Source organism: Lissotriton vulgaris, chromosome 10, assembly GCF_964263255.1.
Source record: "Lissotriton vulgaris chromosome 10, aLisVul1.2, whole genome shotgun sequence".
Taxonomy (NCBI): Eukaryota; Metazoa; Chordata; class Amphibia; order Caudata; family Salamandridae; genus Lissotriton; species Lissotriton vulgaris.
In genome coordinates, this window is record NC_141698.1 from 826,125,445 (window position 1) to 826,152,869 (window position 27,425).

The following is a 27,425-nucleotide window of genomic DNA, read 5'->3' on the forward strand; positions in this document are numbered from 1 at the left end:
CCGGATTGCTAGCACCCCTCAGGAATGATAACCACTCCTGCCAGATTTTGAAGTGCACCTCATGCGCACTTTTCCACTTGCACAGAACCACCTTACAGGCCAATGTAAGCATTAAGTCCAGGAGCAGGCGGTCTTGATCATTTGACAGCTGCGGGTCAAGGGCTCCTAAGATCACATATACGAAGGACCGTGCAGGTTTGATCTTGAAAACGAAAGAGATGCAGTCGAATATTCTATCCCAATAAGCTCCTAGAGCAGGACAGTAAAACAACATGTGAGCAAGATCCCCTGGACCTGACTGGCAGTTCCAGCATGTTGATGAGTCTCTTAATTTACATTTAAAGAGTCTATCCGGAGTCCAGAACGCCCGGTTTATAAGCATATATTTTGTCTGGAATAGGATGGGAGATACTTTATGGGTAAGAGCAGCCTTATGGATTATTTCCCAATCAAAATATATTCCCGTTGGGTTCGGTTCAGCCTCCCATTTCAATTCCACCTTTTTATGAGCTTTCGTGGGTAGAGGTAATAACAATTTATAAACCCTAGAGACAAAGTGACCCGCATACATAAATCGAGGGAGATGGAGTATTAACCAAGGGGTGTAGGGAGAGAAGTTACGAGCGGTCAGAGCAGCTTTGATTTTCAAGAATTCATAAAATTCCATCGGAGTAAGGTCATATTTCTGTTGCAAGGTCGAGAACGGGATTGGACCTTTATCATCATACAAATCCTTTGCTAAGTTAATGCCCTTCCCGGACCATGATTCCCAGCCCAGTCTATCTACGTTATGCTTAAGATAGGGGTTTCCCCACAAGGACAAGAAAGACGACCTAGTGAATGTTAACCTTGTTTTGTGTGTGAGGTCTAGTCTAAGTAACGCCCGTCTAGTATTCAGGATTATATATTTGGAGTGTGGTAAATGTTTTAGGTCCATAGTGAGGAAGGATGCAAGAGGGGCATGATTTACCAAGGATTCCTCAATATTGATCCATATCGGAGTATAGAGAGGGGAATTTGTCAACCATTGGGCACCTTGTTTGCAGAGGAATGCTGTCTGGTAATTCCTGAAAGAGGGCAGGCCCAGGCCGCCTTTATCTTTCGCTAATTGCAGCTTTTTTAGTGCAATCCTGGCTTTCTTGCCACGCCACAGGAAGTTACCAAACAGTTTGTCTACTCTAGTAATAAAATTGTCCGAAAACGACATAGGGAGCATGCTAGCTAGATAGTTGACCAACGGAGTAGTCATCATCTTGAGCGTCTCCGCTCTGCCCCACCAGGAGATGAACTTCGGAGACCACCCTTCCAATAGTGTAGCTATCTTCTTTAGAGTTAGTTCCTCATTTATCTTCAGAGTGGAAACCAGATCTTTGTCGAAGTCCAACCCCAGATATTTAAAACAGTGAGGCTGCCAGGTAAGACCAGAGTCCCCAATGATACCTTTGTCCCCTATGTTGTTCAGGAGTTTAACCTCCGTTTTATCTTTATTGAGCTTGTAGCCAGATACCTTGGAGAATTCATCGATGTCAGCCATAAGTGCAGGAATTGCTTCATCAGCTCTCTCAGATAAGACAAGCACATCATCCGCGTATGCTGTTAATTTAACCGTACAATCCCCAAATGTAATGCCCGCTATATTAGCGTCGTTCCTTATGTGATACAAGAACGGTTCGATCGCTAGTAAGAACAATGAGGGAGATAGGGGGCATCCCTGTCTCGTGCCCTGCTTTAGACAAAAGGAGGAGGAAAAGGAACCACCCGCTCGAACCCTTGCTGAGGGGCAGCAGTATAAGGACATTACCAATCTCGTAAAGGTGTCACCTAGGTTGAATTTATGTAGGACTGCTTCGAGGAAGGACCAATCTACCTTGTCGAAGGCTTTTTCGGCATCCAACGTTATAGCTACTGTGGGTGTGTCTATTAATTTCGCCTTTTCTAATACATGTGCTAAAATCCTCGTGTTGTCGCTGGACAACCTATTTTTAAGGAACCCTGCTTGGGACGGATGAACTAATTGGGGAAGGACCTTCTGAAGGCGGGCAGAGAGTATCATAGCTAAGATCTTGCAGTCTATATTAATCAGTGATATGGGTCTGTAGTTTTTCGGGAGCAAAGGATCTTTACCCTCCTTAGGGAGCACTGCAATGATCGCTTCTGCCAGAGTGCCTCCGACCTCACCTGAGTTATTTATTTCCTGAAATAGACGAAAAAGGGGCTCAACTAAGAGGGAGGAAAAGGTCTTGTAGAATTTCGCCGTGAAGCCATCAGGCCCCGGGGCCTTCCCTGTCTTCAGATTTTTAATTGCATTCTCTATTTCTACAGCATCAATTGGGCAGTTAAGACTAACCTGGTCCTCGGCAGATAGCCGTGGAAGAACACATCCATCCAAATACGCCTTAGTCTTGTGTCCCTCCACCTTTTCATTTTTTGCATATAGATCTTCATAAAATACTTTGAATACGTCTGCTATTTTGTCTGGTTCGGAATGTAACTCCCCTAAGGCATCTTTAATGACATTGATAGAATTCTTCTGGACCTTAAACTTCAGATACGAAGCTAGACTCTTACCAGCCTTATTGGAGTCGCATAGCATAAACCTTCTTCTCTTATCAAGCCAAACCCCCGCCCTTTCACTAACTATTTTATTATATTCATATTTTTTATTTGCCAAGGCATGAAGAGACACGTCATCCCTATTCTGCAGATGTTCACTTTCCAAAGTTATAATTTCCTTCTCTAAGGCCTCAAGGTTTGCGTGATAGTCCCTGTTCATTGCTGATCTGATTTTGATGCATACACCCCTTATCGTGCTTTTCAATGCCTCCCACCTGATAAGATCAGTCGTGTCTCCCTCTTTGTTATCCTGCAGATAGGAAGAGATCGCAGATAGCAACGTGGCCCTATGTTGCTCCTTTCCCAGGATTTCGTCATTCAGGCGCCAGGACGTCTGGCGAGAGGAGGGTACAACATTAGCAATGGATAAGGAGATACATGAGTGGTCAGACATTACACGTGGTTCAATAGAAGTGGACTCTATTCTAGGGATTCCGTTTTGAGACATGAGGATGTAATCGATTCGAGAGTACGAATCGTGTGGCGAGGAATAAAAAGTGTAATCCCTTTCCGAGGGGTTTTGAAGCCTCCATGTGTCTACCAGGTGAAAGCGTTGACATAAATTAAGGAAAGCTTTATGTGATTTATTTGATGTGAAGGGACAATGGGAATCTCTGTCTAGAGTAGCATCCATCGGAAGATTGAAATCCCCGGCCAATATGTGAACAGCATCATCGGGGACATTTCCAACATGCTTATTCAGATCTTCCCAGAATTTGAGGTCACTGGTATTCGGAGCATAGATGTTCGTGACATAAAACTCTGTCCTGTCTCTGCTCAGTTTGGCTGTGATCCACCTCCCGTCTATACTCGCCTCAGAGGACAAAATTTCCACCTTAGATTTCTTTGCAACCAGTATCAGAACACCATTCTTTTTATTCACAGCCTCCGCACCCACAACCTCATTATAATACTTATTTCTCAGGTGGTAAAATTGCTTAGCTTCGAGCTTCGTCTCCTGCAATAACACAATGTCACCCCTCAATCTCCGTACGTAATCCATTATCTTCTGTCTCTTTACAGGTTGGTTTAGACCTTTAACATTAAGAGATAATATTTTCAGTTGGTCGACATTACACACTCCCAACGGAGTACTGATTGCATTATGCGACATCATTAATTCTTACTTTCATAGGTACAATTACATCTCTCACATAATACAAACCGCAACACGGTAGATTGAAAACGCTCTTGGATCTATGGAGCCCACAAGCGTGGAAGAAGAGCCCACCACCTGACCCTCCACTGAGCATCAAATCAGAATAGACTGCGCAAGCACAAAAGGACAAAGCTAGAAAAAGACACAGAACACACAGCCCAACCCAAAATCCCCTCACCCCCCCACCCTCCCCACCCCAACTGTATATAGCAGGCATGGTGACTGGAAAGAGACTGCGGTAACACTGCAACTTCCCCGTGCACGTATACATACTTAGAAGATTGTGGAACAGGGAACTGGTACGACATGTTTATAACAGGTATGTCAACGACCATTAAGTAAGGCAACAAAGGTACGCTAATGCCCAAGGGGCCTCTTCAAGGAAAGAAGCGTGATAGTTATGTAGTCCTGCGGGCCATAGGGTGAAGTGCGAAACAACAACACGATCAACCAACGTGTTCCTACCCATAATCACCAGATAGGCGTGATAACCTGCAGTCAGAATTAGATTACTGAGACACAATATGCTAACATGCAATAATAGAGGTAATCTTCGTAGCTAAAGAGCAACAACGGATGTACCACCACCGGATAGGGGTGATAACCTGTAGGCAGAATTACATTACTGAATCACAGTATGCTAACAGGCAACAGTAGAAACATTCTTTACAGCTAAAGAGCAACAACGGATCCACTCATTCAAAGGACACTTAATGAGAAGAGAACTTATGCATAGCCTAGAGTGTTCAAACCCTCCCCACAAGAGAGAGGACAACACATATGTAACACACATATGTAAGTTGCACGGCATGCGTGAGCAAAGCACATTCACTTATATCCTGAGGCTGAGGCTGAGGCCTGATCCTCCGAGTCCTCGGGCTTATTCGTTTCCATGTCCAAGTCCTCAGGACCATCCAGCATCCATTTCAATTTCAGTGGGTCAGAGAAGATGTGCGGAGAGCCTTGGATAATCACACGGTACTTTGCTGGGCCCATGAACCCATACTGGAAACCCCTCTTCTTCAACTGTGGTCGGAGAGCCAAAAACGCCTTCCTGACGTCCACCGTTTCCTTACTATAGTCCTGTGAAATGTAAATTTTGGCAGAATTCCACAGAATATGGTTATTTTTCCGCATAAAGCCCAGAATCTGCTCTACATGCTGATAGCGTAGTGGCTTACACACAATAGCTCTAGGGCCTTTCTGATTCTTGAACATTCTGTGCGGCACTCTGTGGGCCCTATCAAACTCCAGCGTGCGCTCAAAGGTCATGTTAGTCGATTGGGTGAACCATGATTCCAAAAAGGCCACACAGCTCTCATGTTGATCCTCTGAACCTTCCGGAATTCCAAAAATTCGTAGGTTTCCTCTCCTATTCCTGTCCTCCAACTCAGCTAGTTTCCGCGTTGTGTGGTCAGCAGCTATACATAGGCGCTTTATGGCAGAGCCCGATTTAACCTCCATGTCTTCGAGCCTGCTAATCCTTGATTCTGCTTCAACCAGTTTTGCATTGGTGTCGCGGTTGTCTTGCCTGATCGCCGCCACTTCCTCTTTGGTTGCTCTAGCTAGATCTCTCACTTCATCCAGTCTGTTTAGTATCAGCTCCACCGGGTCCGTACTGCCTTTTCCCGCCTTGTTGGGTGAATTCGGGTTTTCATATTTAAGCCTCTTCAAGCTTTTCGCTATCTCTTTGTTGTCCGCCATTGCAGCACACGCCCCCTTCGGAGTGCTTGTCTTCGATTCTTCAAGTGCACCTTCTTCGAGTCAGGTATATTCAAGTAAACATATATTCACGGGACTATCAAGGGCCGTTGTTCACTCTACCTATGTGCCCCTTGTGCATCACCTATATGGTATCCCTCATGCGCATGTAAGGCCTGCATGAATATAGACATGCACACAGCTCGACTCGCATGGTGTTGTAAATTGCGTTCCGGGCGGCTAAATTGCGCAGCTCTATGATGTAACACTGAAGTAGTGTGTTAGCCCATGCAGGAGCAAGACTCAACATCCATTGATTTTCAAACCACAGACCACAGGTCACCAGGAGCAACACAGTACACCTTTGTAGATTTATAAGGACCCATATAGCGCCTTACAGCTATTCAATCATCAAGGCAGACTCTGCCATCACGTGTCAGACATGCGAGTTAGTGGTGTTCCCCAGCGCAGGAGCCTACATCTGCAGTGAGTCTGCTCAGATCAATACTGCTATGAACTTGTAACCTGCATATGTCCCAGTCGTTATTGCCGGATAAGCGCTAGTAAAGTTGGTGCTCAAGCTTCTTTGTGGCCGCTCCCAGCACGCATGGTTCACAAGCGGCAAGGATTGCAAGGTAGTAGGCAGAGACTGTCACGCTGATTGCCAGTTGCGTGCATCGTGCATCCTGTCGCACTCACTAACTCACGGAGAGGCTCAGAAACTCCCATTATGAAAGGCAGAAGCCGCCATTTTGTGATCGCGGGTAGCGCGACTCCCGTCAGAGAATCCACATGGGTCTAACGACCATAGAGGTGATCGTTTTACACACGAATTACTCACGATTTTATTCAGTCCATATTTAGCCCTGCAGCTCTCGGCTCTCACTCGTGGTCCAGATGCGATGCCTGGTTCTCGCCGGCAGCGGGGCTACGCGGTCTCCTCGTCCGCTTCAGACACTGCAGTCACCGGCGGGAAACACACGAGGCGGTTAAACACCCCTTCCCGTCTTCAGATTTTCGTGCACGGCCCCTCTACATGCTCCTCTCGCATTCCGGTTGACAAATCAATGAACCATGGAGGTGGCAGAGCAGTAAAACAGGTCCCCCTATTCAAATTACGATCCCGGCACGGGCAGAGGGAATCACAGCGCCGCCATCTCTCTCGGCAGTTAGTTCCAACCCACTTTGATCTATCGGTGGATGATCAATTATTTACTGCAGTAATTGTGAATGCAAACCATTGATACATACCATTGTGACTAGGGATTAGGAGTGGATATTCCTTGCATGGCCCCTCTTAATTGTGATTTAAAATTAGTCACAATAATGAAGCAGGTGGCTTTAGCAACTTCAAAAACGGGTTTGGTACATAACATATAACGTGATTTTGTGAATCACATATTTTGCTAATGAAAAAAGTGTTAGTACATCTTGCACTGAAAGCCAGATTTATTAAGTCTTTGAAGAAGTGCTGTGTCACAAAAAGCGATGCAATCTGGTACAAAAATTTTGAATTGTGAATAATTTTCCATTGCAAATCTTGACCTGCACTGGAAGGTAGACTTAAAGTACAGCAAAGTGGTGCTCTGCCCTACTTTGCTGTACTTTGCATTAAGGATGTGTCCTAGGCAACCACCCATGGATTTTGAAGAAAAATTCCTATGCACAGAAAAAAGTAGAAAGGGCTTTGCCAATACTAAAGGCCTTGTAGAAGTAGGAATACTGTTTATAAAATGTTATCTTTTCTCAAAACCTTTCTAAATTTGTATGTATGCTGTAATGCCAGCACACATGCAAAGGTTTTAAACTATATCTAAGAAAGGTATTTTGTACTAGAATGGTATCCTTCTAGTAAAAACCCTAAGCAGGAAATCACAAAAAGACACATATGCTCTTACACTAGGATGAAGAATGGGTGGGTGGTGAGGCACCCTAAAGTGTGCCTGTGCAGGGCATAAAAGCAGAGGCACTATGGGCCACATGCATCAACCTATTTAGGAAGTGCAAACGGTGCGAATCGGTAAATTCGGCCGTTTGCGATTCCTAAATACGTTTTTGGGATGCATCATGCATTTTTGTGAAATTCGCTATTTTTTGCGATTTCCAGGGTGAACCTCGTGGTAATTTGCGTAAAAGTATTAAAATGCTCAAAATTGCATTTTAAACACTGTCATGTTACAGACACACATGTCCTTAGGACATGTGTGTGTGAAACATGCACTTTAAAATACATTTCAGGGGTGCAGGGGGGTTGCTTTGGACCCCCCTGCACCCATGGAATGCATTAACATTTTGCGAATCGCTAATTGAAATTCGCAAAATGACAATGCCTTCCCATTGATTCCTATGCGATTCGCTAAAAATTGCGATTTTTACCGAATGGCAAATTTTATGCGATTAAAATCCTGCATCCCATTTTGCGATTCCTTATTTGCGATTCCCTAAAAATCACAAATAAGGAATCGCAAAACCTTACAATGATGCATGTGGCCATATATCTTGGTCCTGCTGTCTCCATTTCACGCAAAGCATCGCAGCATCTTTAGATGCTGAATTGCATTGGATGATTTGTAAGTAAATCTGGCCCTTTGCAGCGTGATTTGCAAGTGAATTTTTCTGCTAAAGTAGTGGTGTGGGGAAAATGTATACTTAGGAGTAATTGAAAAAAATGGAAATATCTGCAACTTTCGCGAGGATGTAATCGGAAAGTTCTCGAAGCTCGACAGAAAGAAGCACCACTTTCCTTAATGGATATGGTGCTGATACCGCTCCAGAAAAAAGTTCACTTGCAAGCGAATTCATTTACATATATGCATCCATATACTCAACAATAATTTCAGTTTCAAACATGTCTACTCTACTACTATGCAAGTCTTTGCGGTCCGTATGTATGTTTACCTTTGTTTGCATTTTCAGTAGTAGCACCGCACAGATATCCTGTTTGCCCCTTGACTATCATTTAGTTAGAAGGAAACCTGTATAACTTTTTAAGTAAATAAAGTCGATGTGACTTTAAATTCGTAAAGGAAAATGTCAGAACGCTCTGACAGGAATTTAACGAGATTACATGTTACATTAAGTGAGTTTCCTTCAATTACATTTTCAGAAGGTTTGGATTTCCAATTTGCTAAAAAAATAATTGTGTCTCTTTGAAATGTGAGTTCACTGCTACCCAGTGATTAATTGTACTTCTAGCGATATACATTATCTGAATAGCTATTCTTCAGTTATGGTGACCCTACCTTATTCAAAACAGATGTGGTAAAGGAGCGACCTATTTAAAGTTATTCCTCACCTACGTAGGTAACATTCATAACGTCTGTCTTTCTTCAATATTGGTAAATTGTGATTTTATTTTCATTTCATGAAATGTCACCAGGATCTTAAATTAACTTTTCCGAGAATAATAAAAAATAACATAGGCGACAAAACATATGTGCGTCAAAGTCGTGTCAGAGCCAAAATGACATCCGGTATTGGGACTGAGAGGTGACTTAGCTTTACTATCAAAGGAATATGTCTCACATCATGCTTAAAAACATACCTTGAATAAAACTGCATGGGAATTGGCATTCCCGGTGCATGTCAGAGTTCCTATTTCCAACACCATCTCTCTATAAGTGATAGCCACTAACGTTAGTGAATGGCTAGAATTGATGTGTGTACAAAGAGAGGATATATAAATAAATGTCTGCTGTTCATACGGGAATGCATTTTAATCAATCACTCTAAGGGGGACCCTAGACTGAAGCCTAGGCAGGGATTCACGGGAAAGCAACTACGTAATCAGGGAAGCTAGTCCAACTGCCTGAAAACAATTTCTTTAGTATGGCGGAATGTCTCAACCATATAATAGGGATATGTATCTCATCATCCACAGGGAGCTAAGAAGAGTGTGCAATTAGGGATGTGAGAGAGCGCAAATCAAGTAAAATGTAGAGGTGCACCATATTTGCAAGCACGTTGCACCAGTCTAGTTAAAGGAACACATAAGAGTGTCGAATTTATAGAGTGCATACATATAAGAGTGTTTAAGTAATACAGAGTGCATATATCAGTATGAAAAGCTAATGTAGGAGTGTTTAGAGATGTTAGAATGATATTAAATTCCATGTTATGTGGCTGTTGCAGAGGAGAATGTAATGCTGCTAAACGTAGAAATGTGTAGGCCTCATGGCAGTTCACTGAGAAAGAATACGTGCCTTTACAATTTCACATGATATGGATTACTGTTGTCATAATTCAAAGTATTATTAATCATAGAACTGAAAATATACGTTTTATAGAAGTGTTCCCTATAACCAGTTGTGTGTAATAAGTTAGAATACTGTTTAGGCTGAGAAATAAAGGTTCATAGTGTGCACAGGCCCGTTTCATGTAAATCTAGTAGGCCTGAAGAGATAAGGTCGTTTCTTTTGATCTGCATGTGCTAGTTAGAATCAGGTCGTGTTAAGCATAAATCGTGGACCATGCTCGAAGGTTTACGACTTAGGAGATAAGCTGGAGGCCGGAATTTGGGGCCCACTTCATGGGTGTCTGTTTTCAGGTGCGAGGAGGTTCCAATCAAGTGAGTGATGAATAGAGCTCTGTTCTGGGAGACAGGCACAGGCCTGGAGGAGGGTTCAGGAATTTCCTGGGGGGTACCGTCTTGCCGGAGAAGAGCCTGAGAAGCAAGGTCAACGCTAACAAGGAGCCCAGAGGAGTATCAGCATGGAAAAAGCCAGAACCGACACCACGTGAGGGGTGTACGTGAGGGGCGTCTCTGAGGGGCGTTTTCTACTGTAATTGTGATTTTTTATTAGGGACAGCACCCCTGGGTGGAGGTAGAGCAGATGGCCTGAGGAACCTAAGAGAGCGGATGGGTAGGCAGATAGCGCATTACTGCGATGCACAGATTTACAACAAAGACTAAGGGAAAGTGAGTGATCTTCTTTGGAAGTCACCACGGCTGACACCTTTTTAAGTTAAGATCTTGCTAAGTAGGGATGTCACTTAGTCTAGTGTAGGGACAGTCTAATATGGATTTTCCTTCCCTTTTGTAAATGTTGCACAAGTTACAACTTGTGTCCATTCTTGCAACTTTGATAATCTTTGAATTGTTTTTGGTGATACTCTTCTGGCACCTAAGAGCATATAGAAAATTCATGTTTGTACTAATGCCAGTGTATCTTTTGAACCTTATATTGAGATGTTTGTATCTCCAGTTATCTTTGGCTTTATAATAAAACTTGTAAAACTTATTCGTAGTAAGTGGTTCTTCAGAGTTGTGCAAGTCTTAAACTGATTAATCTAGTAGTGGATTGCTTTTTACTCTATGACAGGTAACAAAGGTTCAGTCGACCTGAGTTGGTATCTAGATCTATAGTGATCTGATAAGAGATCAAAAATCCCGCCGTAACAGTTGCATACCTAAAAAATGATCAAATGTTGGATATAATCTCATAATATCAAAACATATATGATCAATTTATTATACATATTTGTCATATAAAAATATATACACATTTCTAGGTACATCAATGGACATAAACAATCAATAAAATGCATACATGAAAGAAAGTGACAAGTGCCCCTATGGATCAAAAACATACTTCATTGTTATTGCAAATATTCTGCCCCACAACTCCATATATTCATAAAAACCAAGCTCTTACATTCACACTCACAATCAACCACGTCAACAAGACAGGACATAACAGCCCAACTAACCAAGTCAGGAATGCTAATAAAATACCATATATACACAGACTGACAACATAGTATTTACCCACAAAAGTTCCTGTACATCGCTTTCTTAATTTCATTCATTTAATTTATTCTTTATTTTCGGTCACTTGGACCATAAAAGATACAGTTCATAAAATCATTACATGTCAATGCTGCTTCTACATACTATGTTTCAGAAATATAATCAACATGTGGCACAGGTGCAAAGATAGCTAGGTAGTAATAAAAAAAAAATGTTTTACTCTCATCCTCTACACACTCAAAATTTACTAGAAAATAATACATTAAAATTTAGTTTTAAAAACAGTTATAAATATTACATCATTAAAAAGATCATACACATGGTGACCTCAGAGGGTAGATGGGGATGGCTCAAAAAGTTGTCACACAAAAAGTTAAAAAAAGTTTAAAAAAAGATATAAATAATCCTTATGTTATTTCAGCTTTGGGTTAAAATCTTGGGCTACGTTATGTTAATGTCAAAGGCTACTATTATTCTTTCTTTTGGGCTTTTAACATTTTTTCAAACATGGTTTTCATCGAGTCTTGTTCAATGAGGCTGACTATGATGTCAGTCTGTGTATATATGGTATTTTATTAGTATTCCTGACTTACAGTAGGAACAACCTCCAAGGACCCAGAACTGGGTTTGGCACCACACATATCTATCACTGTATTGTATCCTATTAAAAATGGGAGTCTCTAGTTGACAGTGGTGTGTACCCTGTTGAAGGAGGGACCCTACCATCTAGTCAGGATAGGGGAGTTACACACAGATAACCCCTGCTCACTCCTTTGGTAGCTTGGCATGAGCAGATAGGCTTATCTCAAGGCAATATGTAAAGCATGTGCACATAACACACACAGTAACACAGTGAAAACACTACAAATGGACATGACACAAGTTTAAAAAAATAAAGTATCTTTACGTAAACCAAACAAGACCAAAATTATACATTTCCAGCATACACAACTCAAAATATATCTTTTAAAAGGTTTCAAGCAATTCTAAATATGGATGTGTGATTTGTACCCAAAGTACTTCAAATTACTACAGCTACAGAGGAGGGAAGCATCAGAAAACACAGCAATGCAACAGTTCCTGATTCCTTGTGAGTCACTGCAACAGTTCTGCTGCACACAGGAGAAGTGATGCATTTAATCCGTACTAGTAGGAGGAAGTGATGCATCGATACCAAGACGGTCCTGGTCTGCAGGTGCTGCATTGGAAAAACTTGGTTCACAGGCACAATGTATGGAAACAGGGACACAATAGATGTCAATGCAGCTGTGGCACCCAGGCGCAGCATCAATTTGTTCAGTCACGGTCGCACATTGCTTAGTTTATTTTAGCCACACACTAGGACCTGCTTTGGAGTCATTGCAGTGATCTTGGACTGCTGACTGGTGCTGCATTGATTTCTTTGCTCGCATGTGGCAGTGCATGGGATTTTCTCCCGCACAGCATTTGAAAATACAGGTTCAAGAAGGGCAAAGTGTTGATTTTGCAGGATTCTTCAGTTCTTTGCAGTAGGAACAAACTCAAAGTACCCAGAACTGGGTTTGGCACCACAGGGCAGGTCAGAAATCCCAGCAATTGAGTTAAAGGAAGCTGTAGATGAAGTCTTTGTGTCCCTGAGACTTCTTAACAGGAGATACACTCTTTATCAAGCCATTGGAGATCTTCTTTAAGCAGGATACCACAACAGGGCAAAAGTTCATTCCTTTCCACTGCCTACAGACAGAAGCAGCAACTGCAGGTCCACCCAGCAAAGCAACACACAGCAGAGGGAGCAGCACACCTCCTGGCAGCTCTTCACCTCTTCTTCATGGCAGGGTCGTTTCAGTCCAGAAGCAATCTACGTTTCTGTGGTCTTAGGTCTGATACTTATCCCCTTTTTACTCTTTGCAGTTTTTGTTCAGAAAGTCTCTCCTGCTCTGTAAAACCAGTTCTGTCCTCCCTGGTCCATTTTCGCTACAGGAGGTGAAGACGGCATCGTGCAGAGCAGCCACAGTCTATTCAGGTGCTAGTGACAACTCCTCACACCACCTGGCCCAAGATGGCCCATCAGCATATGCAAGGCACACCTCAACACCCTATGTGTGAGTGTCTGGAGTGAATGTATAAACAGCTCAAGTCAGTCTAAACCAGACTGTGAATCCACAAGCAGACAGAAGCACACATGATGGTTAAACAAGAAAATGCCCACTTTTTAAAAGTGATACCAAAAGGAATGATGGATGGAGCGTTTGAGCAAATCAAACACTCACCCCCAGTCAACTGATCTGGGTTTAATCCATCATCATTCTTTAGCTCACTCCACCACCCCAGTTCAGACATGGCCATATGCAAATCAGTCTGACCCTGTGCTTCATGGGAATATTCCTGCCCAAACTGCCAAGCCATGTCTTCCCTGAACCGGAAACAAGCATCCTGGGACCGGTTTCTGTCTAATCAGCCGCCATCAGCCAGGCTTGCTTGAATCCAGTTGGAAAGTGAGCAAGGGACCCACGTCTGGGCATACCCTGCCAACTTAGGGCGAACAAAGCAATACCAAAAGGAATGATGGACGGAGCATTTGAGGAAATCAAACACTCACCCCCAGTCAACTGATCTGGGTCTTATCCATCATCATTCTTTAGCTCACTCCGCCGCCACCCCAGTTCAGATATGGCCATATGCAAATCAGTCTGACCCTGTGCCTCGTAGGAACAGTCCAGCCCGAACTGCCAAGCCATGTCTTCCCTGAACCGGAAATAATCATCCTGGGACCAGTTTCTGGCTAATCAGCCATCATCAGCCAGGCTAGCTTGAATCCTAGGTATTAGTTTTTGGTTTCTTCAACGTTGATATTAAAAATATTGTGCCCTTCATCTTTGTTTCCTCAAAAGTTGCTCTGCAAACTTTCAGTCAACAAAATGTCGAATAATGGCAACAACACCGAGAATGGTGGAGATGCGGCTGATCCAGCAGCTTTTAACAAAACAGGTTTTAATGAAAGCGACGAGGATGCTATATGCATTCCTTCGAGCAAAAAAAGGTAGGAAGAGGGAGCAGGTAAAGAATCTGGTGAACAAGGGCTTAGAACTCAGGAGAGTAGTGAGGAAAATGGGGGATCTAATAAAGCACCTACAGACCAAATTTATTCTATTTTAGGTGTTGAGGGAGACAGTTGTGAGAGCTCCCCATACTGGGAGCATAAAGGGAAGAGTATTAAAAAGGGCACAAAAAAATTGGGAAAAAGGGCGTCCCAGTAGACACTAAAATTAGAATAAACCCCTCGCTGAGATCTTATTTGAAAGTTCTGCCACAAGTGCTGGAGGTAGGGAAACAGAGGGAGTCGTGAGTGTGCTAAGAGAGGTTTCTGAGACATCAGGGCTAACAAAAATGTCTGCGCCTTCAGCTATGGAGTTAAGTCTTTCTCTCCCTCTGCCAGCATCACCCTCTTCAGCCTCTGGTTTGGACCCTGTGTTGGATCCCTTGCTCAGTTTAAGCCCCCCCTTCTGGATCGCTTTTAGAGCCCCCTGGGCCAGATATGCGGTCAGTTGAGCCACAAGCAATACCAGTTAACTCAATGGAAGACTCTGCAAATTTGGTTAGTACCGGAGACAATGTGCCATCAGTTGTAAATATGGGGGAGTTAGCAAAGGTCAGTGGAGAACCTAACACAGGAGCAAAGAGTGTACTAGAGGTAAGCAGTGGTACATTGGGGCATTTGGTAGCTTGAGGAAGTCCAGGTTTGAAAACTATTTTCTTTTTGATGACTACGGACAATAAAAAAGGGTTCGCAGTTTCAGAATCAAACCAGGGGGAAATTCGACTTTTTTACGAATCACTGGAAAAAAAATTGGACAACTTCAGTTCAAGAACGGTGGTCCTAGAAAATGTGGTCGAGGTCCTGAAGGATAGTCTGGGAGAATTCAGAACGGATATCTCTTTGCTTAGAAAAGAGGAGGCTGCTCTTCGGGAAAGAATGGAACTACTGGAAATTATTTCCAGGCGTAATAACCTGTGGCTCTTAAATATACCCGAGGGGAGAGAGGGTGAGGATCTTAAATCCTTTATTGTCTTCCTCATTAAAGATACAATTCAAATTGAGGTTTCGGATGAAGAATTAAGGAGAGACCTCCAAAGAATTCACCGAGATCCCTTCAGGAAGCATCCAAATCGGACAAAGCCCAGAAAGATCTTAATCAACTTTTCGACTTTCCCTCAAAGAGAAAATATTAACAGCAGCCCTTAAACTGAAATCTTTAAGACCTAGTGACTCTTCCTTTTCCTTTGCGATCAGATCAGACCTGTCATGTACCACTTTAGACAGACAATGGAAGCTAGGGAAAAGAATGGATGGTTTTAGGAAGCTGGGGGCAACAGTCCAATAAAAATTTCCAGCGCAGTTAAAAATCATGTTTAACAATAAAATGTATTTTGTCAAAACAGTACAGGGAGTGGATGAGCTCCTAGAGAACCTAAAAACCTAATCAATTATCCTAGCTATCTGTACACAAGTTTTCTTCCTTTAATAAATAGATTAGGCCTTCCTTTGGTCTTCCTTAGTATGCAACTGGGCGTGTAATTAAGTCTATAGATACAGCCTTAAAGTAGGTAGAAATAATTTTGGAGCAATTTAGAGCTTGCCAGCAGGCAGAATCTGGACTTGTCCAGGTAAATGGGTGCAGGGTTCTCCAGGGAGGGGTGGGTGGGGTTTAGGTTGGGGGGGGTGAGGGCACGGGTGTGGGAGCAGTGGGAAAAAAATAAAGAAAATCATTTGCCTCTTAGTTTAGCTGAAGTTTAAGGTTTTGTGTTTTTGGTTTGGTGTCGCCGCAACGTAGGCTGGGGTAGTTTGAAATCCCAAGCTTTTCATCTGCTATGAAGACATTTTAGTGTCTGTCCTGGAATGTGAAGGGCCTGCGAGTCAAAAGTAGGAGGGAGAAAATCCTACAGTATTTAAGAGACTCACCCGCACAAGTAATTATTTTACAAGAAACCCACCTGTTGGAAAAAGAGATGAATGAGATCTGTGCAAGCCTCATGTGGGTGGAACATTGTGCTTGCTCATGTCAGATGGCCAATGTAAGGAGCATAGTCATTTTAGTAAAAAAACAAGCAAACACCACTTTACAACAAGTAAGAACAGATTCAAGTGGCAGATTTCTGTAGAGAACATCCCTATTACAAGTGTTGGGTATTATGGCCCTAACCAGGATGATCCATCAATTTTAAAGACCATTTTTTTAATCTCTTGGAATTTCCTGACTCAACTATCTTGGCAGGAGATTTTAATATAGTACTAAATCCAAAATTGGACAAATCGCCAGAAAGCAGAGCCACAGTCTCTACTAAATCTAGTTTTTTTTTTAAAGCAATGATGAAACAACATGCTATTTGTGATATATGGAGAGAGAGATCTGGTATACAGTTCGGTGTATCATTTTATCATACAAAATATAGACATAAATTACGAATAGATTACATCTTGATCATTAGTATCCTAAAGGGTAATACAAAGAATATTGGGTATTTGACCCCCCCCCCCCCCCCCCCCCCCCCTGTCGGACCATGCAGCAGTCTGGATCCACCTGGATTTAGCAGGCAGGGAACAACGGAGGATGTGGACTTTTGATGGCTCACTCCTCTTGGACGATACTATAAATGGTCATTTGATCCAGGAGGTAAAAGCCTTTTTGAATATTAATATAAGATCAGCAGATATCATGGTATTATCGGATGCCCTGAAATCTTTTTTGAGAGGCCTGATTACGAACAAAACTGTTAATAAGAACAGACAGTACAGGCAGGAAATTGCATCCGTAGAGCACCGAATGAAAGGGCTGGAGGATAGGATTAATCAGGCACCCGATGAAGATCAAATACTTAGAGAGACTTTAGGGGCGGAATTAGATTCGCTAAAATCCCTGTTGGAAACTACAATTCAAACAAGAATCTCTAACAGGTGGGAGTCGAGCAAGCTCGCCCACTTTGAATATGATGATGGAGCCGGCAGGTTACTCGCCTGGAAGGCCAATATGGATAGAGTCAGGAATCATATTGAACAAATAGAGGATGTACCCTCTAATTTACCAATAAGCGGGGAGGAGGAGATGGGAGGAATCTTCAATGCTTATTTTAAGGAGTTATATAAGGACAATAGCGACTCTGATAGTTCATCTATACAAGATTGGTTAAATTCGATCCAGCTACCTTCTCTTGATACAACCCTTCGAGATAACTTGGAGGCTGAAATCACGCACCAAGAAGTCAGGAAGGCTTTCTTAAATTGCAAAAAGGGCAAAGCTGCAGGGCCAGATGACCTCCCTGTGGAAATTTATAAGAAATTATGGGAAACAATTATCCCTCTTATGGTTGAGGTGTTTAATAATATTCTGGTAGAGGGAGTCCATCCACCCACCACATGGGGGAAGCAAATATTATCCTAATTCTAAAATCTGGTAAACCCCTACAAAATGTGGGTCTTACAGGCCAATACCTTTGATGATTTCAGATTATTAGGTTTTCTCCAAGATATTGGCTGACAAATTAGGGCACATAGCAGGTGAGCTGATGTACACTGATCCAAAGGGCTTCGTAAAGGGCAGACATCTTTATGATCTTACTTATGATTTTATTGGTGCGATAGATTTTGCATCCACTTTCTCTCTTCCTTTGGCGGCAATGGCACTGGCGCAACTAAAGCATTTGATAGGGTGGATTGGAAATGCCTTTTAGGGGTTTTAGAGAAACTGAACCTAGGGCCAAAATTATTTACAGTGAACCCTCAGCTAGGCTGGTGGTAAATGGCAACATTACTAGACCATTTAAAATCAAAAAGGGTACCAGACAGGGCTTCCCCCTCTCCCTGCGTCTCTTTGACTTATATATAGAACCGTTTGCTCAGCGTCTTAGGGAAGAGCCGGCTATTACACCATTCAAGAGTGGATCTTGAGAGAGGAAGGTAGCCCTGTATGCCGACGACATTCTTATTCTTTCGTCGGATCTGGAATTCTCCTTTCCTCGGGTGATCGAGCTAGCGAGAGATTTTGGCCGGGTTTCTGGCTATGATATTAATGCTGACAAAACTGAGCTTATGTCATGGGACCTGCTGAAATGCCGATACCAAGCCAAAAAAGAGCTGCACTACTTGGGGGTTAAAATTGTTCCAGAGATAGACAAAATATCAAAAGTAAATATCTCTAATACTTTGAAGGAGTGTCAAGAACTTATGTGATCTTGGGTTCACCTCCCATTGTCTATCCTTGGTAGAGTAAATCTTATAAACATGTCAATTGTGCCAAAAGTAACGTTTTTATTTAACACCATACCCTTCAATTTCGAGAAAGCATTGTTAGATAAATTCCAGCAATCTATTCATTCTTTTGTTTGGGCCTCTAAAGCTGTTAGAATATCATGGAAGAAGCTAAGATGCAGAAGGGAGAAAGGTGGTCTGCCGCTCCCTGATATTCAATATTATGCTTGGGCCTTCCAGCTAACGCACTCCAGAATGATATTAAAATCTCCAGATTCTTCAGGGAGAGGCAGATTGTTTTAATCTATGTTGGAACAACTGGGGCTTCCACATGAAGGCTTTATGTTTAAGTATGGGGGCAATTTGTTTTTTAAAAAAGGTCAGACTAAAAGTCTTAAGTGAAGCGGCTCAAATATGGGCTTGGATCAAAAAACTAATAGGACTCAAATATTATTCCAGGCTGGCCCCCATGTGGGATAGTCCAGGAACCCCCAACTGCCCAAAAGATCTGTTGGCAGTTCCCCTTAAAACAGCCGGGGTATTGGTATGGGGGGAAGTAGCAGTTGATGGATCACTCTTACCGTGGGCCACGTTAAATTAAAAACTGGAGGGGGGCATGTTAAGGTTCAAGTACTTGCAGATATTAAGTTGGTCTCAGAATTTGAAGAGCTCACTAGGCCGGGGTAATCCCCTGGAAGAACATCTGGTCAACAGGCTTGCAGGGAAGAAAGAGATCTCTTTTTTGCTATTGGGCTATTGAAGAGGGTATTGACGGCGAGTTCAAGCTAGCCAAGGAGTTATGGAGGGAGTCATCCCGGAGATAGACTGGGAGGAATTGTGGAAGATCTCTTATACTACTCTCTTCTCAGTCGTGAAGCCAGCTTGGCTGAGGAGGAACCACTATTTTATGACACATAGAGCTCTCCAAATTCTCTAAAGGTGCAAGAAATGCAACCTGGAAAGTGCACTGGATGTGCATATGTTTTGGGCTTGTCCATCGCTTCTGGAATCTTGGAGAGAAATAGGAGATTCTCTATCCTCTATTTTGGGTCGCTCAATACAGATTTCCCTTAAACTCATAATTTTTGGTATAGCGAGTGATATCACTGGCCCCGATAGAGGTTTCTATTCTTCGCTATCTTGTTGGCCAGATGGAAAATATGTGAGAGATGGGTAAAGACAACACCTCCAACCCAATCGGACTGGTTATCTTCTCTATACAAAACTTTGAAACAGATTTGGCCCGGTTGAAGAACTCTAAGAAGAGTGCCATTTGGAACAGCTTGCTAAATTGTACTTTGGTTTGAAGTATTTTTTGTGTTTTTTTTGTGTCCCATGATTAAGCTCGGTGGAACTCTCAGACTGGGCTGGAGAATTGTGTAAGATTTCAGGTTTCAGCCTGCCTGAACTCCGGCCTAAGTCTCTGGTCTCAAATCCTGAAAAGAGAGTGTAACCATCCTCTCCTTAACAAAGGGAGAACAGCAACTGGAGGGCAGTTGGTTGTGCTACTTGTGTCGTGCCTGCACGAATGGCAGGGACATGGTTGGCGTTTCTCCCGACAAGGATGGTTGGCAAGGTGTCGGAGACGCTCAAAGCGCATGCGCGGAGATTGGCGCATGCGTGCTACAAGCATAAAACCCTTTCTCTCTGTTTGTAGAACGCTTCGCGTTCCTTCCGAGTTAAGAAGTCCTGATTTGCTTCCGGGTCAAGGTGGTGGCGTTGCGGTCCTCGTCGGGTTCGTCAATCGGCGTTACAGTTCTTCGCGGCTCCCCGTTTGTTTGCCTATGCAAGTATTCAAGTCATAGAGCCGGTGTTTAGCTATGTGTTTGTTGTGGCGCTTGCCATTTGTTCTCAGTTACTTTTACACTTACCGGATCTGAGTATTGGAACTTGTGTTTAGTGTGTTATTGAATACTTAGCAGTTTCTTTGGACTAGAGCGTTTGCTCCCAATTTCTTTATTTAATGGACTGAGGTTTGCTGATGTTCCAAGATTATTTATCACTTTCTGAATACTCCCCACACAGGTAATAGGGCTGTGTAGACTTCCCTATAGAGATCCTTGGTTTGTGTGGTTATATAACATTAATGTGTTTCACATCTTGTCTCACAGAGTGTATACAGTTCTACTACCCTATATGTTCTCTTGTGAAGACAACAGGAGAACATTGACAAACTTCCAAACATTCCTTCCCTAAGGTACCCATAGATCCCTTCAGATATAATAATCCTTATATTATGCTACACACCTGGGTTCATAATAGATACTTATTTTATAGGGTGTTTCCAGCATTCTTTTCCCTATTTACCTCTGCACTGTGGAGTGAACAGGACATTGGTGATCTCTAAGAATACACACACATCCAGTGTATGCACAGGTAGTCACATACATCATTTTCCACATATAAACATAACATACCTATAGGATTTGATATTAACCTCCATGCTTTGTCTTTTAGGAAAAGGTTACCAGAAGATTCCCGGTCCCCGGAGCAGACTACCTTGGAATGGAATGGAGGAGGTCTTATAACGCGCAACTAAGCCCGGAGGCATCAAGGCGCCTAAAGAAAAAGATCAAAATAGGCCAGATAACAAGCACTACAGATACGCCTTGGAGACTAGCCACGTTTTTAGGGTTTTCCGAAAGTTCTGGACTGATGTCTGGGTTTTAATTCCAAGTGGCAGGCTATTCCATAGTTTGGGGGCTATTGTTAAAAACGCCCTCCCACCCCATTTTGGTTCTGCGAACACGAGGAACAACCAACAGACTCTTGGTTGAGGATCGGAGAGCTCTCTCCGGAGCGTAAGGATGCAACAATTTCCTCTCACCCTCAGCCCCCTTACCAATAAGCGCCCCATAGGTCATATAGAGAGTCTTAAAGGCAATTCTAGACTCAATAGGGAGCCAGTGTAAGGTTTTCCTGGCCGCCGTGGCGGAGGAAAGTCTCGGGGCGACCAGTACAAATTTGGCCGCCACGTTCTGTACTGTCTGGAGGCGCTGCAAAAGACCTTTGTTGGCCCCAGCGTAAAGAGCATTACAATAGTCAAGTCGCGAAGCAACAAGTGCAACGACAACCTGCTTACGAGCCTGCGGGGACAAGTAGTGCTTGATTTTGCAAAGAATTTTAATAATGCCCCAACAAGTAGCTACTGTTCTATTAACCTGATGTGCCATTGAGAGCTCAAGGTCCAAAATTACTCCCAGATTCTTAGCAGAATCTGTAGGAGTAGGGCTGGTTCCCAGCGAGGGCGGCCACCATTCGGTCGTCCAGATGTTGACGTTACCACCAAAGACCAGAACTTCGGTCTTCTGCCTGTTCAGTTTGAGTGAGTTGTTAATCATCCACTCAGCAACCGCCTCCATACAACTTCTAAAGTTATGGATGGGAGCGTGCACCGAGTGAGGGAGGGACACCAAGATCTGTGTGTCATCAGCATAGGAGACTATCTCCATCCCATACGATCTCATCAACCTGGCAAGTGGGGCCACATAGATGTTGAACAGGGTCGGATTAATGCCGACCCCTGGGGGACCCCACATTGCACAGGAGTGGGAGGAGATAGAAAGTCTCCCAGCTTGACCCTTTGCTCTCTCTGATTCAAAAAAGAGGCCAGCAAGCTCAAGGCCACGCCCTCTACCCCTATCTCCCTCAGACGAGATGTTAAAATGGAGGGAGACAGGGTATCAAAGGCGGCTGTCAGATCTAAAAGGATCAGCAGGGAGGAATGGCGCTGATCGACCTCAGTGCGGATGTCATCAAGCACAATCCTCAGGGCCGTCTCAGTGCTGTGAGCCCTCCTGAAACCATGTTGGGACTGATCTAACTGACCCGAGCCAGATGCTTGTTTAGATGGGACTCCAGCATCTTAGCAGGGGCTGGGAGCAGGTAGATAGGGCGGATGTTCTTGAGCACATCAGGGTCTAGTGTGGGCTTCTTAAGTAGGGGCTTAACTATAGCACTCTTCCATTGGTCGGGAAAAATACCATCCCTCATTGCTCTATTAATGATGCCTAAGAGCAGGGGTAGTAGGGTATCCTTCAGAACTTTAACTACTGTATATGAAGACTCTGTGTTTCCCCTCCTTACCTTGTTTTGTTTCCCTGCTTTCCCCACACGGGCATCACTTCTTGCTACCAGTATATATATAGTTTGGGGCAGAGTGAACCAGTGAGGGGGAGTTGTGGACAGTGCTTCAATTCCATGGTGTTTCCGAGGCAACCATATTTACCAGCTTGACAGAACGCGAATCCTTATATATTTGCCGCCCAAGCACCATGGACGTGACGCTAGGAGATTTAGCCAACATGATGGGAAACCTCCAATTAGAAACCCAGGCCTTAGCAAGTCGGTTAGATAGACTTGACAGAGACGGAGTGGGAGGAGCTTCTGGTTCACAGAATCCAGTTACACAAGTAGTCACTCCCTCACCCCCAATGCCCCTCCTGAAAGGTTCACAGGAGACCCTACGAAGTGTGCTGCATTCATAAGCCAATGCCAACTACATTTCATGTGTAAGACAACATGTTTCCCTACAGATCAGGCCAAGGTCGCTTTTATGATTTCTTACCTAGGGAGTTCGGCCGCCAATTGGGCTATCCCACTGATCGAAAGGAATGATCCATTATTATTGGATTATGATTCCTTCAAGGGTGAACTGCGCAAGCTGTTTGATAAACATTCCTTCACCCATGAAGCGGATACTGAAATACTTAACTTACGACAGGGTACTAAAGATCTGCCTACATATATTGCGACCTTTAACAGACTAGTGGCTGAAGCTGACTGGCCTCGTGAAAAGCGTAGTGCTTTATTTTATAAAGGGCTAGGTGAGGAGTTAAAGGATGCCTTGCCCATGTTGTTGATCCCCCTGATTCTTGCCCTGAATTAATTGATTTAGTGGTAAAATTAGACCACAGATTGGGAGAACGGAGGAAGGATAAGACAAGGTTTGACTTTAACAGAGCCTTCTATATAGAAAAGAAAACTGAAACAGAGTCAGGTTCGGTACCCAGTTCTGACAGTATTGAACCCATGCAAATTGGGAGTGTTAAAGGTCCGCTAATCGAAACAGAAAAACAGAGAAGAAGGGACCAGAAATTGTGTTGTGGTAAGGCCAGGCATTGTTTAAGGGACTGCCCCATTAAACCGAGACAAAGTAAGAAGTCGGAAAACTAGAGGACCCGAAGCCGAAAGAGACTGAGGCATCGGGTCATTCCGGATCTATAGTCTCCTCCCTCCTCCTCCCTCCCTCATATTCAAGGCCATTTCTTTGTACCTTCTTTGTTGCAATGGGAACACCATTAAACAGAAATACCCATTATGATTGACTCTGGTGCTTCGGGAAACTTTATGGACCTACATTGGGCTCAAGGCTGTAATCTTACCATACTTCGCAAAAACATGTTCACCATAGACGGGAGCTCCTTAAAATCAGGTCCTATCACACATACTACCGTCACCATTATGATGACATTAGCAGAACTCCATAGAGAGTCCATTTAGTTTGACCTTATTCTGTCACCTTAATTTCCTGTAGTTTTAGGTCTTCCCTGGTTAAAATTACGTAACCCGTCGATTGATTGGCAGAAGGGTACAATGCTCTTTGAATCTTTATCATGTAAAGAACACATAGACATTATGGAAGTCCACAACATGGACAGTAAGCAGGAAAGGATTAGTACCACAGATCCCAATCAAACCCAAGACAAACCCGTTTTGAATGCCACTATCAAAGAATTTAACGATTCAGAAAAGGGGGTGGTGATGAACAGAGTGTCTGAATTAAGCAGACCACTCTTACCCAGTCCAAAGATCAGGGCTTGATCCATCACCGTTATTTAGCTCGCTGCACCATCCCAGCTCAGAACCTGGCTATATGCAAATCAGTCTGTCCCTGGCCCAGTGCATCATGGGAACAGGGCAGACTAAACTACCAAGCCAATTCTTCACCAGAAAGGAGACAAGCTTCCGGGGACCGGTTTCTGGCATTTTAGCCGTCGTCGGCCCGGCTTGCTTGAATCCTGATGGTGCAGTGAGCAAGGGACTCATGTCTGAGTATACCCTGCCACACCTAGAGTGGCCACAAACGATTCAGAAAAGAGGGTGGTGATGAACAGAGTGTCTGAATTAAGCAGACCACTCTTACCCAGTCCAAAGATCAGGGCTTGATCCATCACCGTTATTTAGCTCACTGCACCATCCCAGCTCAGAACCTGGCTATATGCATATCAGTCTGTCCCTGGCCCAGTGCATCATGGGAACAGGGCAGACTAAACTACCAAGCCAATTCTTCACCAGAAAGGAGACAAGCTTCCGGGGACCGGTTGCTGGCATTTGAGCCGTCGTCGGCCCGGCTTGCTTAAATCCTGATGGTGCAGTGAGCAAGGGACTCATGTCTGAGTATACCCTGCCTCACCTTTTCTGAACCATTTTGTCCACCATAAGCGTGGAAGGGTATACTCAGATGTGAGTCCCTTGCTCACTGCACCATCAGGATTCAAGCAAGCCAGGCCGAAGACAACTGTAATGCCAGAAACCGGTCCCCGTAAGCTTGTTTCCTTTCCAGTAAAAGAATTGGCTTGGTAGTTTGGTTTGCCCTGTTCCCATGATGCACTGGGCCAGGGACAGACTAATTTGCATGTAGCCAGGTTCTGAGCTGGGATGGTGCAGTGAGCTAAAAAACGGTGATGGATCACACCCTGATCTGTTGACTGGGTAGGAGTGTTCTGCTTAATTCAGATACTCTGTCCATCACCACCCCCTTTTCTGAACCATTTTGTCCACCATAATCGTGGAAGGGTATACTCAGATGTGAGTCCCTTGCTCACTGCACCATCAGGATTCAAGCAAGCCGGGCCGAAAATGGCTGTAATGCCAGAAACCGGTCTCCGGAAGCTTGTTTCCTTTCCAGTAAAAGAATTGGCTTAGTAGTTTGGTCTGCCCTGTTCCCATGATGCACTGGGCCAGGGACAGACTAATTTGCATGTAGCCAGGTTCTGAGCTGGGATGGTGCAGTGAGCTAAAAAACGGTGATGGATCAAGCCCTGATCTGTTGACTGGGTAGGAGTGTTCTGCCTAATTCAGATACTCTGTCCATCATCACCCCCTTTTCTGAACCATTTTGTCCACCATAAGCGTGGAAGGGTATACTCAGATGTGAGTCCCTTGCTCACTGCACCATCAGGATTCAAGCAAGCAGGGCCGAAGATGGCTGCAATGCCAGAAACCGGTCCCCGGAAGCTTGTTTCCTTTCCAGTAAAAGAATTGGCTTGGTAGTTTGGTCTTCCCTGTTCCCATGATGCACTGGGCCAGGGACAGACTAATTTGCATGTAGCCAGGTTCTGAGCTGGGATGGTGCAGTGAGCTAAAAAACGATGATGGATCAAGCCCTGATCTGTTGACTGGGTAGGAGTGTTCTGCTTAATTCAGATACTCTGTCCATCACCACCCCCTTTTCTGAACCATTTTGTCCACCATAAGCGTGGAAGGTTATACTCAGGTGTGAGTCCCTTGCTCACTGCACCATCAGGATTCAAGCAAGCCGGGCCGAAGACGGCTGTAATGCCAGAAACCGGTCCCCGGAAGCTTGTTTCCTTCCCAGTAAAAGAATTGACTTGGTAGTTTGGTCTGCCCTGTTCCCATGATGCACTGGGCCAGGGACAGACTAATTTGCATGTAGCCAGGTTCTGAGCTGGGATGGTGCAGTGAGCTAAAAAACGGTGATGGATCAAGCCCTGATCTGTTGACTGGGTAGGAGTGTTCTGCTTAATTCAGATACTCTGTCCATCACCACCCCCTTTTCTGAACCATTTTGTCCACCATAAGCGTGGAAGGGTATACTCAGATGTGAGTCCCTTGCTCACTGCACCATCAGGATTCAAGCAAGCCGGGCCGAAGACGGCTGTAATGCCAGAAACCGGTCCCCGGAAGCTTGTTTCCTTTCCAGTAAAAGAATTGGCTTGGTAGTTTGGTCTGCCCTGTTCCCATGATGCACTGGGCCAGGGACAGACTAATTTGCATGTAGCCAGGTTCTGAGCTGGGATGGTGCAGTGAGCTAAAAAACGGTGATGGATCAAGCCCTGTTCTGTTGACTGGGTAGGAGTGTTCTGCTTAATTCAGATACTCTGTCCATCACCATCCCCTTTCTGAACCATTTTGTCCACCATAAGCGTGGAAGGGTATACTCAGATGTGAGTCCCTTGCTCACTGCACCATCAGGATTCAAGCAAGCTGGGCCGAAGACGGCTGTAATGCCAGAAACCGGTCCCCGGAAGCTTGTTTCCTTTCCAGTAAAAGAATTGGCTTGGTAGTTTGGTCTGCCCTGTTCCCATGATGCACTGGGCCAGGGACAGACTAATTTGCATGTAGCCAGGTTCTGAGCTGGGATAGTGCAGTGAGCTAAAAAAACGGTGATGGATCAAGCCCTGATCTGTTGACTGGGTAGGAGTGTTCTGTTTAATTCAGATACTCTGTCCATCATCACCCCCTTTTCTGAACCATTTTGTCCACCATAAGCATGGAAGGGTATACTCAGATGTGAGTCCCTTGCTCACTGCACCATCAGGATTCAAGCAAGCCGGGCTGAAGACGGCTGTAATGCCAGAAACCGGTCCCCGGAAGCTTGTTTCCTTTCCAGTAAAAGAATTGGCTTGGTAGTTTGGTGTGCCCTGTTCCCATGATGCACTGGGCCAGGGACAGACTAATTTGAATGTAGCCAGGTTCTGAGCTGGGATGGTGCAGTGAGCTAAAAAACGGTGATTGATCAAGCCCTGATCTGTTGACTGGGTAGGAGTGTTCTGCTTAATTCAGATACTCTGTCCATCACCACCCCCTTTTCTGAACCATTTTGTCCACCATAAGCGTGGAAGGGTATACTCAGATGTGAGTCCCTTGCTCACTGCACCATCAGGATTCAAGCAAGCCGGGCCAAAGACGGCTGTAATGCCAGAAACCGGTCCCCGGAAGCTTGTTTCCTTTCCAGT